This window comes from Bos javanicus, chromosome 14 (genome assembly GCF_032452875.1).
Source record: "Bos javanicus breed banteng chromosome 14, ARS-OSU_banteng_1.0, whole genome shotgun sequence".
NCBI classification, from domain to species: domain Eukaryota; kingdom Metazoa; phylum Chordata; class Mammalia; order Artiodactyla; family Bovidae; genus Bos; species Bos javanicus.
The window spans coordinates 20,301,177-20,314,559 of NC_083881.1; positions in this window are offsets into that span (position 1 = coordinate 20,301,177).

The window sequence follows — 13,383 nt, forward strand, 5'->3', positions numbered from 1 at the left end:
TTATGTGACTGATCCTGAGGGCTTTCCAAAGCTCCATGATGGTAATGGCCACGTGCCTGCAGAATTTTATTTTGTGTCCTTTTTATCAGTGTTGAGTGAATTTGCTGGTGTGACTACTTCAACTTAGTTTGCCTATTCTTGAACCCATTATACCACGTACAAATGATGCAGTGTAGCTTGTGAAAGAACCTGGAGTCTGAGGATTAAAGTATTGAAATGTGGCCTGTTTTTAAGACTTAATTGTATCTTTTTTCTAGGAAAAAGATGTTTAGAAATGAAAAAAAAAAAAAAACGTAAAAAAAGAAAGTTATTCACTCTTAAAGATTTTAACAAACTTCCATCAGCAAGTGTTGTTGGGAAAAGTACCTGAGATATAACTGAAGTTATGGCAGAGTTGAAGAACTCTATCAATCACCTTGACCTGATTTATATTTATAAAGCACTTTAACCATCAGCTTTGTATATACATTCACTGGAAGTAGAACATTCACCAAGAGAAATAAAATACTTAGCAGTAAAACTCTGTAAACTTTAAACTGCTGAAATAGTTTTTCTGATACCTTTTTCAGCCATCTTACTGAGTATAATTGACATACATTAAACTGTCCATATTTAAAGTTTACGGTTTGATATTTTAACATATGTGTATACCAGTAAAATCCTTTAATAAAAATAATGAGCACAGCCATCTCTAATGTTTCTCTGTAACCCATGCATTTCCTCTCTCTCAGCTGTCCTTGTTCCCCTAAAGTCTGTTTCTCCTATGTTTCCTTCAAGTATTTTATCTTTTTGGGTTTTCCCTTTAGGTCTATAAGCCATATTGAGTTAATTTTTAATTGGTGGGAAGAATACATTCTTTGCATATGAGTATCCAATTATTTCAATGCTTGTTGAAAATAATACAATTTCAACAACTAATTCCCTTTGCACCTTTGTTGAAAATAAATAGACCATGTTTATATAGCATGCTTTCATATTCTGTATTCTCTTTCCTATACAATCATGATAATATCACAATAAAATAATTTAAAAAGAGCAGAAATCAATAAAACTCTGAATTGAGAAAACAAAACACTTATCATTTGAAAATATTGATCAAATTAATGAACACCTGGCAAGAATAATGCAAACACAAAGAAATAAAACAAAAATATTACAAAATCCAGAATGAAACAGGGAGATCCCCAAAATTCCTAGACAAGCTAGAAGAATAATAAGGAAATATTAGAATATTTATATATTAATAGTTTTTAAAATGGGAAATATTTATAGCCCTTTGTCTAGTAAATAAAATGAACTTGTAATTTAAAAACTTCCCACAAAAACTCTAGGTCCTGACACACTGAATGCAATCAAATGTTCTCAGAAAAATAATTAGCAATTTATACAAACCCTGTCAGAATGGATGAGTTCATAAGACTATGCTCTCCAGGCCTCTGAGGGCAGGTGGGGCAGTGGGCTGAGGACCCCAGGACCACATGTGAGGCCCATTGATGGTGTGCACTAGGCCGGTTCTATGGGCTCTTCCAACCAGTCACCTTGCAGCTGAGCTGGCTGATTGCTATGGGATACCTGTTGCTAGGAGACTCGGGGATGCCTAAAAACTCACCACCTCAACCTTCCATCCCTTTTCATTCTGTCCTGATTACTCTCTCACTCCCTTCCAGCTCCCAACCATTTTATGACATTTCCCATCATTTCCCTGCTGTGTGTTTAATCCCTTCTGCTTCTTGTCTCAAAGAAACTAAAACCTTTAGAGAAAATGGATAGAACTAGGAGGGGTCTGAGATAAAAAGTTGGTTTCAGCCCAATTGCTCCATTAAAGGGTACAGAGCTACTCTCGCAGTCTGGGGCAGAGAGAAGTGTGTGGGGCACTGCCTGGTGGTCTCTTGACCCATTTTAACCGAGAACTGACATTTCCACCTAGCTTGCACTCAGACAGGTGGAGCTATCACGGGGTCAGCTTCTGAGACATGCCCAGACCATAGATGAACCTGGGGGGACTTGAGAGCAAAAGGGGAGAGGATGACAGCCAGTAGCAGCCTCAGCTCAAAAATATTAAATATTGTCTCAAAAATATTAAACATTTAGACTATATTTGACAGGAGTACAAGACCTGTTGATGGACAAATTTTCTTGAAAATGCTAAGAGATGGTAAAGAGACTTAAATAAATGGGAGATTCCCTTTGTAGACAAATGAGAAGATTCAATATTGTTAAGATGTCTTCTCCCCAAGATGGTGTATAGTTAATGCCACTGAGTCAAAATATCAACAGGCATGTTTTGTAGCAGCTGATCCTAAAATTCGTATAGAAATGCAGAGGATCTAGAATGGCCATAACAGCTTTGCCTAAAAAAGAAAAAGAATTGGAGAAATTATACTAATTGCAGGATTTCAAGGGTTAGTCCAAATCCACAATAATTAAGACAGTGTGGTAAGAATTAAGATAGACTAATAATTCAATAAAACACAATAGAGAGTCCAAAAATAAACACCACATGTGTTCAGTTAATTTTCAAAAAGGCTATGAAGACCATTGCAATTTGAGCACAATTCTCTACAAATGTGTTAGAATCAACATCTATCCCTGTGCAAACATTATGAACTTTAATTTGTATATTGCGTCACCCTCAAAAATTGTCAATTATATAATAGGTTAAATGTAAAACCTATGAGAAAACACAGAAGACAACCTTTGTGAACTTGAACTGAACAATAATTTCATTTTGGCATTGAAACACAATCCATATAAGAAAAATACAGTAAATTTCTTCAAAGTTATAAACGTCTACTGTTCAAAATGCACTGGTAAGGGAAACACAAGCCACAGACAGAAAAATGTTTCCAAATTATGTGTATGTTAACTAACTTGTATTCAATATAGATAAAAATCTCTCAAAACTCAATACTAAGAAAATAATCCATTTTTTTTAAAAAATGGGCAGAAGATTTGAGAAGGTACTTGGTAAAGATATTTGAATGATACATAAGCACATGAGGAGATGCTGAATATTATTAGCCATTAGGGAAATATGAATTAAAATGGCATTGAGATGTCACTGCACACCATACAGACCAGGTTAAAATTAACATGACTGCCCATATCAGGGAGGATGAGTAGCCACGGAGATTCTCATTATGCCTGTTGGGAAATAAAAACAGTACAATTGTATTGGAAAGCGGTTTAGCAATTTCTTAAAATGTTGAACATACACCTGTTGTAGCGGGTAAACATATGTCCACATCCTAACTCCGAAGCTGTGAATATCAACTCATAAGGCAAAATGCTCAGGATCTCAAGGAATGAAAGTTATTAGTTCAGTTCAGTTCAGTCACTCAGTCATGTCTGACTCTTTGTGACCCCATGAACTGCAGCACGCCAGGCCTCCCTGTCCGTCACCAACTCCCGGAGTTCACCCAAACCCATGTCCATTGAGTCAGTGATGCCATCCAACCATTTCATCCTCTGTCATCCCATTCTCCTCCTGCCCTCAGTCTTTCCCAGCATCAGGGTCTTTTCCAATGAGTCAGCTCTTCACTTCAGGTGGCCAAAATATTGGCGTTTCAGCTTCAGTATCAGTCCTATCAATGAACACCTAGGACTGATTTCCTTTAGGATGGACTGGTTGGATCTCCTTGCAGTCCAAGGGACTCTCAAGAGTCTTCTCCAACACCATAGTCCAAAAGCATCAATTCTTCAGCACTCAGCTTTCTTTATAGTCCAACTCTCACATCCATACATGACCACAGGAAAAACCATAGCCTTGACTAGATGGACCTTTGTTGGCAAAGTAATGTCTCTGCTTTTGAATATGCTGTTTAGGTTGGTCAAACTTTCCTTCCAAGGAATAAGCTTCTTTTAATTTCATGGCTGCAGTCACCATCTGCAGTGATTTTGGAGCTCAGAAAAATAAAGTCAGCCACTGTTTCCACTGTTTCTCCATCTATTTGCCATGAAGTGATGGGACCAGATGCCATGATCTTAGTTTTCTGAATGTTGAGCTTTAAGCCAACTTTTCACTCTCTTCTTTCACTTTCATCAAGAGGTTCTTTAGTTCTTCTTCACTTTCTGCCGTAAGAGTGGTGTCATCTGCATAACTGAGGTTATTGAGGACTCTAGAAAACAGAGTTCATCCTGGGTAACCCAGGAGGGTCTTAGCTGAAGTTAGCATCTTTATAGGATGGAAGCAGAGAGGAGGAGGTGATGGGACCATGGAGGCAGAGACTGGGGATGTGGACCAGGGTCAGGGAATGCTGAGGGACACCAGGAGTGGGAGGAGCCAGAAGAATCCTGCCCAGAGCCTCTGAAACACCTTGACTTTGGACTTCCATCCTGAGAACTGTGAGAAAACGCATTTTTATTGTTTTAAGGCTCTTACTCTCTGGGGATTTGTGACAGCTGTGCTAAGAAAGTGCACGTGAGGCAGCCACCTGCTCCTTAGTGTTTTCTCAAGAGAAGCAGAAAGTCCATGTCCAGGAAGGTCTTGTACATGGACGTTCAAAGCGGCTTTGTTGAAAGTCATTATTACAGTGAGAAATTTAGGGGGGGTGGTGACAGGCATGTTCATCATCTTGATGGTGATGATGAATTCACAGTGTTTACTTATGTCAAAATTTAGAGAATTGTCCAGTTTACCACATGTCAAAATATCAAAGTAGAGTTGTTTACAGATATTTTAGAAATCTCAAAATATAATATCTAGTTTTGTGAATAAATTACAGATGAAAACAGGGAGAATAATAGTGAGGTATGTGTCCTGGATGTGATAATAATTCATAGTTTTAAATTGAATTTTTTTAAAGTAAATTGGTACACTGACTTCGTTGGAGAGCAATGTCCCAGTTTTGGGTGCAGGAATCTTTGACGTCCTCCCACGAAGTCATTAAATGTTTATTCCTGCCTAGCTTGTGTGTGCTTAGTCACTCATTTATGTCCGACTCTTTGCAACCCTTTGGACTCCTGCCATTCTCCTCTGTCCATGGGATTCTCCAGGCAAGAGTACTGGAGTGGGTAGCCATTTCCTTCTCCAGGGAGTGTTTCTGATCCAGGGATCAAACCCACGTCTCCTGTGTCTCCTGCATTGCAGGCGGATTCTTTACCTGCTGAACCATTGGGGAAGTCCTAGCTTATCTCTGATTTCTATTGTAGGGAATAAAAAAGTTACAGACCACTGAAGTTTAGTTAGAACAAATGCAGGGACACTGATAAAGAAATGCAGAAAGCAAGATGCTTCAGAAATGTTTGTGTTGTTGTTAGGATTCTGCTTATCCTCTGAGGAATAGTTGTAAAGAGTATTTATGATGGAAAAGAAAAGATCCCTCAGTTTGCTATTATACTTTTTCAAAGAACTAAACATCCTGATATTAATCAGTATGTAACTGAATAAAATATTTATAAATATATAAAACTAATCTATCCTATATTGTAGGAAACAAAAAAGGGACAGAGTTAAGGAGGAAAGCAACTCTTGTATGGATAACCTTCAAGAATTATCCTTGCTTAAGTATAATGGTATATATGTGTGTGTATGTGTGTATGTATACATATATATATGATTACACAAATTCCTATTTATTTTTCTGTTTTTATAAACTCATCTTACTAATACTGCCTGCAATTGGGATTAGAAAGATGTTTTGAAAAGATTAAGAGGTTGATATTTGCAAATCTCCTTAATGGCATAAAATGTCATATAAATGCTAATTTTCTTGGATATTTATTAATTCTAAAGCAAATCTCAATAACTCTCTGTGTTTTAAAAAAGCTTCTTACCACCTAAATTCAATGCACATTTTCAACATTAACTGAATCTGAAATGTGTCTATGAGTAGAAAATGAATGTATTGAACCAGTTCGTGCAGTGCCTGGCACTCCCAGTGTCAGCTAGCAAGGCAGCTTGGAAATTATTCACGCCTATAAGTTATAAATGTCTTGTTCACTGTGTTGGTCAACCAACCTACTTATTTGTGCTGCAGAAAACCAAAATGATTAACGCACCATCTAAGACTGCAGGACTAGACTTTCTAGGATCTTGACTTATTATTTTATCATCTGATATCATTTATTTGGGGGCTTCCCAGGTGGCTCAGTGGTAAGGTATCCACCTGCCAATGCAGGAGACAGAGGAGACCTGGGTTCGATCCCTGGGTCAGAAAGAGCCCCTGGAGGAAGGCTTGGCAACCCACTCCAGTATTCTAGCTTGGTGAATCCCATGGACAGAGGAGGGGGCGGGCTATAGTCCATAAGGTTGCAAACAGTCGGACGTGACTGAAGCAACTTAGCAATTACACACACATCATTTATTTTAGTAGTCAGAAATTTAGACTTCATCGATTTCATGCCATTTCAATGGTATTATTTTTATAGAATTACTTGTTTCTGGTGATGTTTAGTTGTTTAATTCACTACTTTAAAAAGGAAATGGATGTGTTTTGCGCATGTGTATGCATTACCCTGTGGGTATTATGTGATATTCAAGAGACGCAATGAGCTGAAAATAAGGCTCTTGCTGTTCCCTGCTCCCTAATCACTGGTTCCTTTCTCCTGTGATTCCTCACGCAGTTGGTCACCTACTGGAAACTCTGCGTTCTCCTTTGGTTATGTTCCTGTCAATGTATCTCGTGTATCTTTCCTTATTATTATAAACAGAATTGCCTCATTCTTTTTAAGCAGCATTATATGGATTGTAACATAATTTATTTAATTAGTTCTTGATTGATGAGCATTGATGCTGCTTTGAATAAACCCCCAGTACAGCAATGCTGCCAAGAATATCCTGTGTGTAGGTGCTTTTTTCTGCATGCTTCAGCATTCTGGGCTATAAATACCGGGGAGTTCTGCTGGCTTGTCTGTCTTGGATTATGATGGCTCTGACCAACCCCCAAAAAAGTAGAGAAGAAAAGGGAGTGAACAGAGAAACATACAGGAAAACTGGAGATGTTTTGAACCAGAGGATGTGTCTTTGGCCAGAAGGAAAAAACAGCTCAGTGCCATGGGCAGAGGATCAGACTGGAGCAGTCTGTGGGGGTCCTGACCTCTGGTCTCTGGCAGAGCTTGGGGACCAGCAATACCTCCTCTGCACCTGCTGGAAACCTGGGCCTGGGTCTGTGTTCAACCCCCATCCCCATGACCTTTTGAAAGTGTAACTACTGTGCAGGATGGATAGATGTGTGGTTGCCAAACATAGATACTATCATGAAATACATCTGCTCTAAACACATCTGTTTTAAGTCTGACAGTTCTTTGTGTCAGGATGAATTGCACCCTTTCCTGCCAGCAAAACTTGGATGTGTTCTCTTAATGACCTGCGTGTGCTAAGTCGCTTCAGTCGTGTCCGACTCTTTGCGCTCCCATGGACTGTAGACTGCCAGGCTCCTCTGTCCATGAGATTCTCCAGGCAAGAATACTGGATTGGGTTGCCATGCCCTTCTCCGGGGAATCTTCCTGACCCACAGATCAAACCCGTGTCTCCTGCTTTGCAGACAGACCTTCACCACTAGGGCCACCTGGGGAGCCTGTCAACTCACTGTACGGATTCCTCTCCATTTTGTAGTTTTTGTGCGCTTTTTGTACACGTCAAGGTTTTACTTAAACGCCTTCTATGTTTTATGGTTTTTCCCACAAACCCTACATTCTTTCTGTAACTGAGGTAAAAGTAAATGATCTTTGGCCTTTTGGTGTGTGAAGAAGACAAATAGTGAGGTTCCTGGTGACCTCTGACATTGATATGGGGACTGTTTTTAACGAAAGGGAAGTGCAGCCTTGTGCCTCAGTTATCACTCCTAACATCTTGGTAAATGAGTTAAGCGGAAATCTCCATTTGAAATGCAAATGGGAAATCTGAATTGGAAGGATCAGCAATTAGTGAAAACTCATGCAGGAAATTGGTGGTGCAGCTGAAACTCAATCCAGAATAAAAGCTGAAACTTTTATCTAGCGTTTGGATAAAATCATTTTGAATTGTCCAATAAGTCACACAAGCTACACAAGTAGAGAATGCATAGATATTCTTTATCTAGATAGAGAGAAAGTTGATAGGTAGTTTGAGAAATAAATATTAGATCTTAGAAATATATGAGTGGTACATAGATATTAATAGAAATATATATAGAGAGAGATATTCTTACAAATTCAGTAGTCCTCGTTACTAACATGTATTATAAAAGTGGATTTCAGGTTAAGTTTTTGCCCTTGATTTTGCTGCAAAAAGAATTAAATCAGTGATGTGCATGAGTTCCTCAATGCCAACACCTGCAATTATTTTTCTCTTTTTTGTCTCAACCATATATTTTCAAATATTCATTCAAGAATTAAAAATCAACTGTAAGTAATTCAGGATTTTCTTTGTGGCATATTAAGCCCTCAAAGACAGTACAATAATTTTTAAGTTTCCTAATCCTTATATTCAAAAGTATTAATTTTGTTCTAAGTGACATTTTAACTTGTAGAATTTTCATTATTATTCTGTGGTTATATTTAAAATATTCTTCTTGATTCTATTAACTCAAGGTGGATTAACAAAATGCTATTTACATTCAAACCTCTTGAATTTGTTCAGTTTTGCTTATTATTACTTTAAAATTTTATTGCATTTTTAAATCTTTTGATCACCTTCATTCATTTCCCTCACCCACCACCTTTGACAATAAAAAATTAATTTTTTGTTTCTGAGTTCAGTTTTTTTTTTTTTTTTTTAGGTTTCACATATAAACATTATGACTCTGAACACTGATTCCTTGGAATCTGTTGAGAGATCTTATTCTATAACAGACATGGGGATATTTTTGTAAATAGTTCATTGTTCTCAAAAAGAATTTGTGTTCTCTAAAATCTAATAGCTTAAATATAATATTCATCTTACTCTCCAATAGCTCTACTTGCTGTTTGCCCACCTGATGTCTTGCTTGTAAGGATGTGTTAACATCACCATGAATTTTTTTATTTACCGATTTCTTCCTATATTTCTTTTAATTGGTGCTTGATATATTTTGAAGCTATATAGTTAGGTGAATATGTGTTTAAGACAGGCCACATATGATTTAGTTCATAAACACATACATATCTATCTCTACCCTGATTCTAATGATAAGAATCATACTAAAAGAAATTTTTATTGTTTTATATTGGTCTAGGAAGAATCTGGTACCATACATGCCAAAATTGCTTTGTCAAATGTACGGTGTCGAATAACTCAGACTCTCTTAATGATGCATATTTTAAAGCCAAATTCCAGTTTTGCAGCTATCCATAAGTAGGTTTCATATTTCCTGTAGTTCTTGACTGCTAACATTTTCACTTCCAGGAACTTAATGTGTGAGAAGGCTGATGTTTTCTTATAACAAGGTTTTGATTCAATAAAAGATTTACCAAATATCTTTCTACCAATATAAGCAAATAAACCAATAAAATTCTTGTTTTAGCAAATAAAATTCCTTACTTTCAGAAGAGGAAATAAAATGAGTGTTGTGAAATTAGATGCCATAAATGTCATTCTGCGACAAAGTCTTATATTGAGGCTTCTGTGTGACCTCCAAACACTTACCAAACCTGGTCCTTAAGCATCGCCAGCATGACCTGGAGATGAGACAAAGCTGAGGTTACTATTTCCTGCTGTAAAGGAGGACACTACCCAGCAGAATGTGGTGAGGGCCTCAGAACAGGAAGGCAAGTGCAGAACTTATTGAGGGCTGAAAGTCTGATTTAAGGCGTGCCCTTCACAGTGACTGCTTGGTCAGAGTGAGGAAGGGTCATGACACCACAGTCTAGGATCGGTGGAGCCAGAAAAGCCAGGAGTCTGGGGTGAGAGATTCAGAGACTTCAAAGGAACACACTGTCTACTGATGCTTCCCTTGGAGAGTGTTATGGGTCTCTCCTCAAGTTCCTGGAATGAACAATTGAACCACTCATTCCAGCTATTGATTCTGAAAAGCAGAGCTGTCAAAGACAGTCTAAACAGCAAAGCCACGCCAGTACAAAGCATGCTGTATGCAGGCTGAGTGTGGGAGGGGATGGTTTTTGTTCCCAAGTATATTCCTGTATTATTACTCTATATTCATGTTTTTTCATGCCAATCTACCTTGAATTTATTTCAGAGTATATTAAACCCACTCATCCTTAAATTTGGTTCTTCATGATATAGGACATCTTAATTCACCCAGCTAGGTTCCCTTTTAACTTAGACCTACAGACCCGTGACTTCCATGTGCCTGGTCACCAGGCCCGCGTGTGGAGATGCCCCTGGACTAGGACATGTGCCAGGGCGTGCTCTTGGTACAGACACCCTGCCGCACACCTGGGGCTCTTGTACACTGGTCCCTTCACTGGTTCCTGACACCCTGACCCATGCAGGTCCCCTGGGTGACTCTGTTCCTTGCCCGCGGCCTGGACTCACTTGATGACCCCTCTTCTCTCACTGAACTTCCCACATTTAGGTCTCAATTCGCTGCTTTGATCTCCAGTGTTTCATCACCTTCCACACATTCTCTTTCATTATAATCCATATATATTCACCATGTCCATATAAAGTCCAATAGGATTACAATCTGAGGTCTTTTGCCCTATTTCTCTGAGTTCTGAGGCTTTTCTCATTCTTTGGACCAGCGCTGATATAAGAAAGACCTTATCAGAGAGTCAAGTAAAGTTTCTTTTTGAGGGGGGGCGTGGAGACTCCTGTGTTTAGAGTTTGTGTTTTTAGTGCTCTTTAAAGAATAATTTGGTTTAATAAAAGTTTCAACTTTTCAACTAGTCACATTTTTCAGTCAATATATATTCAGGGTAAGTGTGACTGTTTCCTTTCTTAGCTTTTACACTTTCTGCTTAACAAAACCCCAAAACACACTGTTGGGGCTTTTGAATCCGTCATTCTGAACTGCTCACAAATTTATATAAATATTTAATTTTTATAGAGAAGACTGGAAAAATAATTCCTTATACTCTGCAACAAGACAGTGTTGATCCATTAAAGTGTTCAGGTTTCTGGGAGCTGCACAGCTTACCCTCTCTGACCCCGTAGCAGCCAAGTGGAGAAGGCCTTGATGACCCCACATCTGACAATTCTGAACACAAATACAGCCCGACTCCTGAGCCAGTCAGTGATTTGCCCAAATTCCCTCAATGAATATTTCCTAAACAGATGTGCATGCTAAATCACTTCAGTCGTGTCCAGCTCTTTGTGACACTATGGACTGTAGCCTGCCAGGCTCCTCTGTCCATAGAATTCTCCAGGCAAGAATACTGGAGAGGGTGGCCATACCCTCCTCCAAGGATCTTCCCAACTCAGGAGTCGCATCCGGGTCTCCTGCATTGCAGGCAGATTCTTTACTCTGAGCCACCAGTGCTTCATAGTAAATACTGCTTAAAGCATTGAACACTGTACTGGATCAGGATTGTATATTCTTCTCATTGGAAAACTGTCCTCCAAATTTCAAGGACTTCCCCTCACAGCAAAAAATAAATAAATAACAGGGAAGAATATAATCTATTTTTCAGAATTTAGATTACTTTGAGAGGCTTAGAAGACATTTAGAGAAGAGCGTTTTCCCCCTCAACTGGATATTGTTGATTTCTCCAAACATATTCAACTGTCTTCATGTAATTTCCCTTTGTTAGATGAATAGCTCCATGAAAATCCTAAATATTAGGCATCATGCTTTCAATTTTGCAAAATTGTAATGAATAAAACAATTAAGCCCTTTAAGCCACTGCCAAGTCAGAATGTAATGTTTTTTTCCCCACCATTGTTTACTGTCCTGCGTCTGTGTGTCTTTACGTCTAATTGCTGTTATCTCATTCAGTACGCAGGACTCACTCCACCACTCCATGTCCTGACACAGTCAGCCCAGCATTGTCTTGGATGTGGTGGGTCACGTGAAAAAACAGTGAGAGCAACTGTGATAAATATTTGACATTCTAGTATTGTGTATTCATTGCATTGATCTAAAAAGCTGTTATAAAAATAAACTTATGCCTCTGAAAGTATATCACTTACAGTTTCCAAAGGGTACCCATTATCCCCCTGTCCATTTATTATTTATGATGGCTGTGTACACACCACTCTGATAATTATGACTAGAAGGTAAGTGCAATTGTAAACAACTCGAGGTGCTGAAAAGTGTCCCTATAGAAGTTAAACCGCTTACTTTTTATTTTCCTTGAAAAATTGTAAATATATCTTTAGAGTAGGATAGATTATGTGTAGCTGGAATTGTGGACTATGATAAAAAAACAGCAGCCCAGTCACCATCACAGTGGGGAGGTGGTGTTAAGAGTGCCAGCTGGGGAAGAGAAGCGTCTGTCTCTAGAGGATGACCTGGCATCACCTGTGACCCCACAAAGGAAATGTCTGGCCGGGTCTCTGAGGATGAGGAAGCTGTCACCAGTCAGGGAGCTCACCCACCCCCTGCCCCCAGGTAAAAAAGGACTACTGCTGGCTAGCATAGGGAACTCTATTCAATATTCTGTAATAACCTAAGAGGAAAAAGAATCTGAAAAAGGATACTTGTATACCTAGAACTGATTCACTTGACTGCATACCTGAAACTAACATAAGATTGTAAATCAACTGTACTCCAGTATAAAAGAAAAATTTTTAAATGTTTAAATATTTAAAATGATCCCTTTTGCCATGAGTCCCTGTGAAATGGTCATAACAAAGTTCCAGGTACAAGTCATGTCGATGTCAATTAAAAAATAAGTTTGGAGAGTGCCAACTGTGTTGTGAATGGTTAGGTCTCTGAGACCGTGTCTGGGTGTCTCCCGGAGGTCTCAGGATTGCTCTGCCCCATGGGGGACGTCCTGCTCTTTCTGCCTCATGAGGTGCAGCTCCTGGGGGCCAGGGCCCCCTGCGATGTGACCCATGACCCTTCTCCCCCACGTCTCTTAGGTCCCCGCGGCCCTTTTCCCTTTGCACCCAGTTGTCTTTCTTCCTGGGAAGCTAGAGTCTCTTATCTTGTTGCATGTATGGCCCCGTTCTCAATTCAGATGCTGTTGTAAGTGTCATCTCAGAAGTATCTAGAGGCGTTCTCCAAGGATGCCCAGGCTGCTACCATTTAAGATGACTCACTCATACGTGTATTAACCTGCTTGCTTGACTCCATCTTCCTCTCCCACGAGAACACAAGCACAGTCAGTGCAGAAATGTGTTTGTCTTACTCTCCTGGCAAAGACTGGCTTTACTTACTGGGAGCTGGGCTCGCGTCACTGAGAGATCTTTCCAGACGTACTTCTTTCAGCCTGGACCCCAGGCCGCAGCTGGTCCTGCACCTTGTATTCTCCTCACTCTTCTCTGTCTCTCTGTGAAAGCTACCCGGCCCTTGTCGGAGTTCATTTCTCTTTGTTGTGTGTTTTCAGACGTGGCCAGTGTTTGCCACACACATGAGGGCT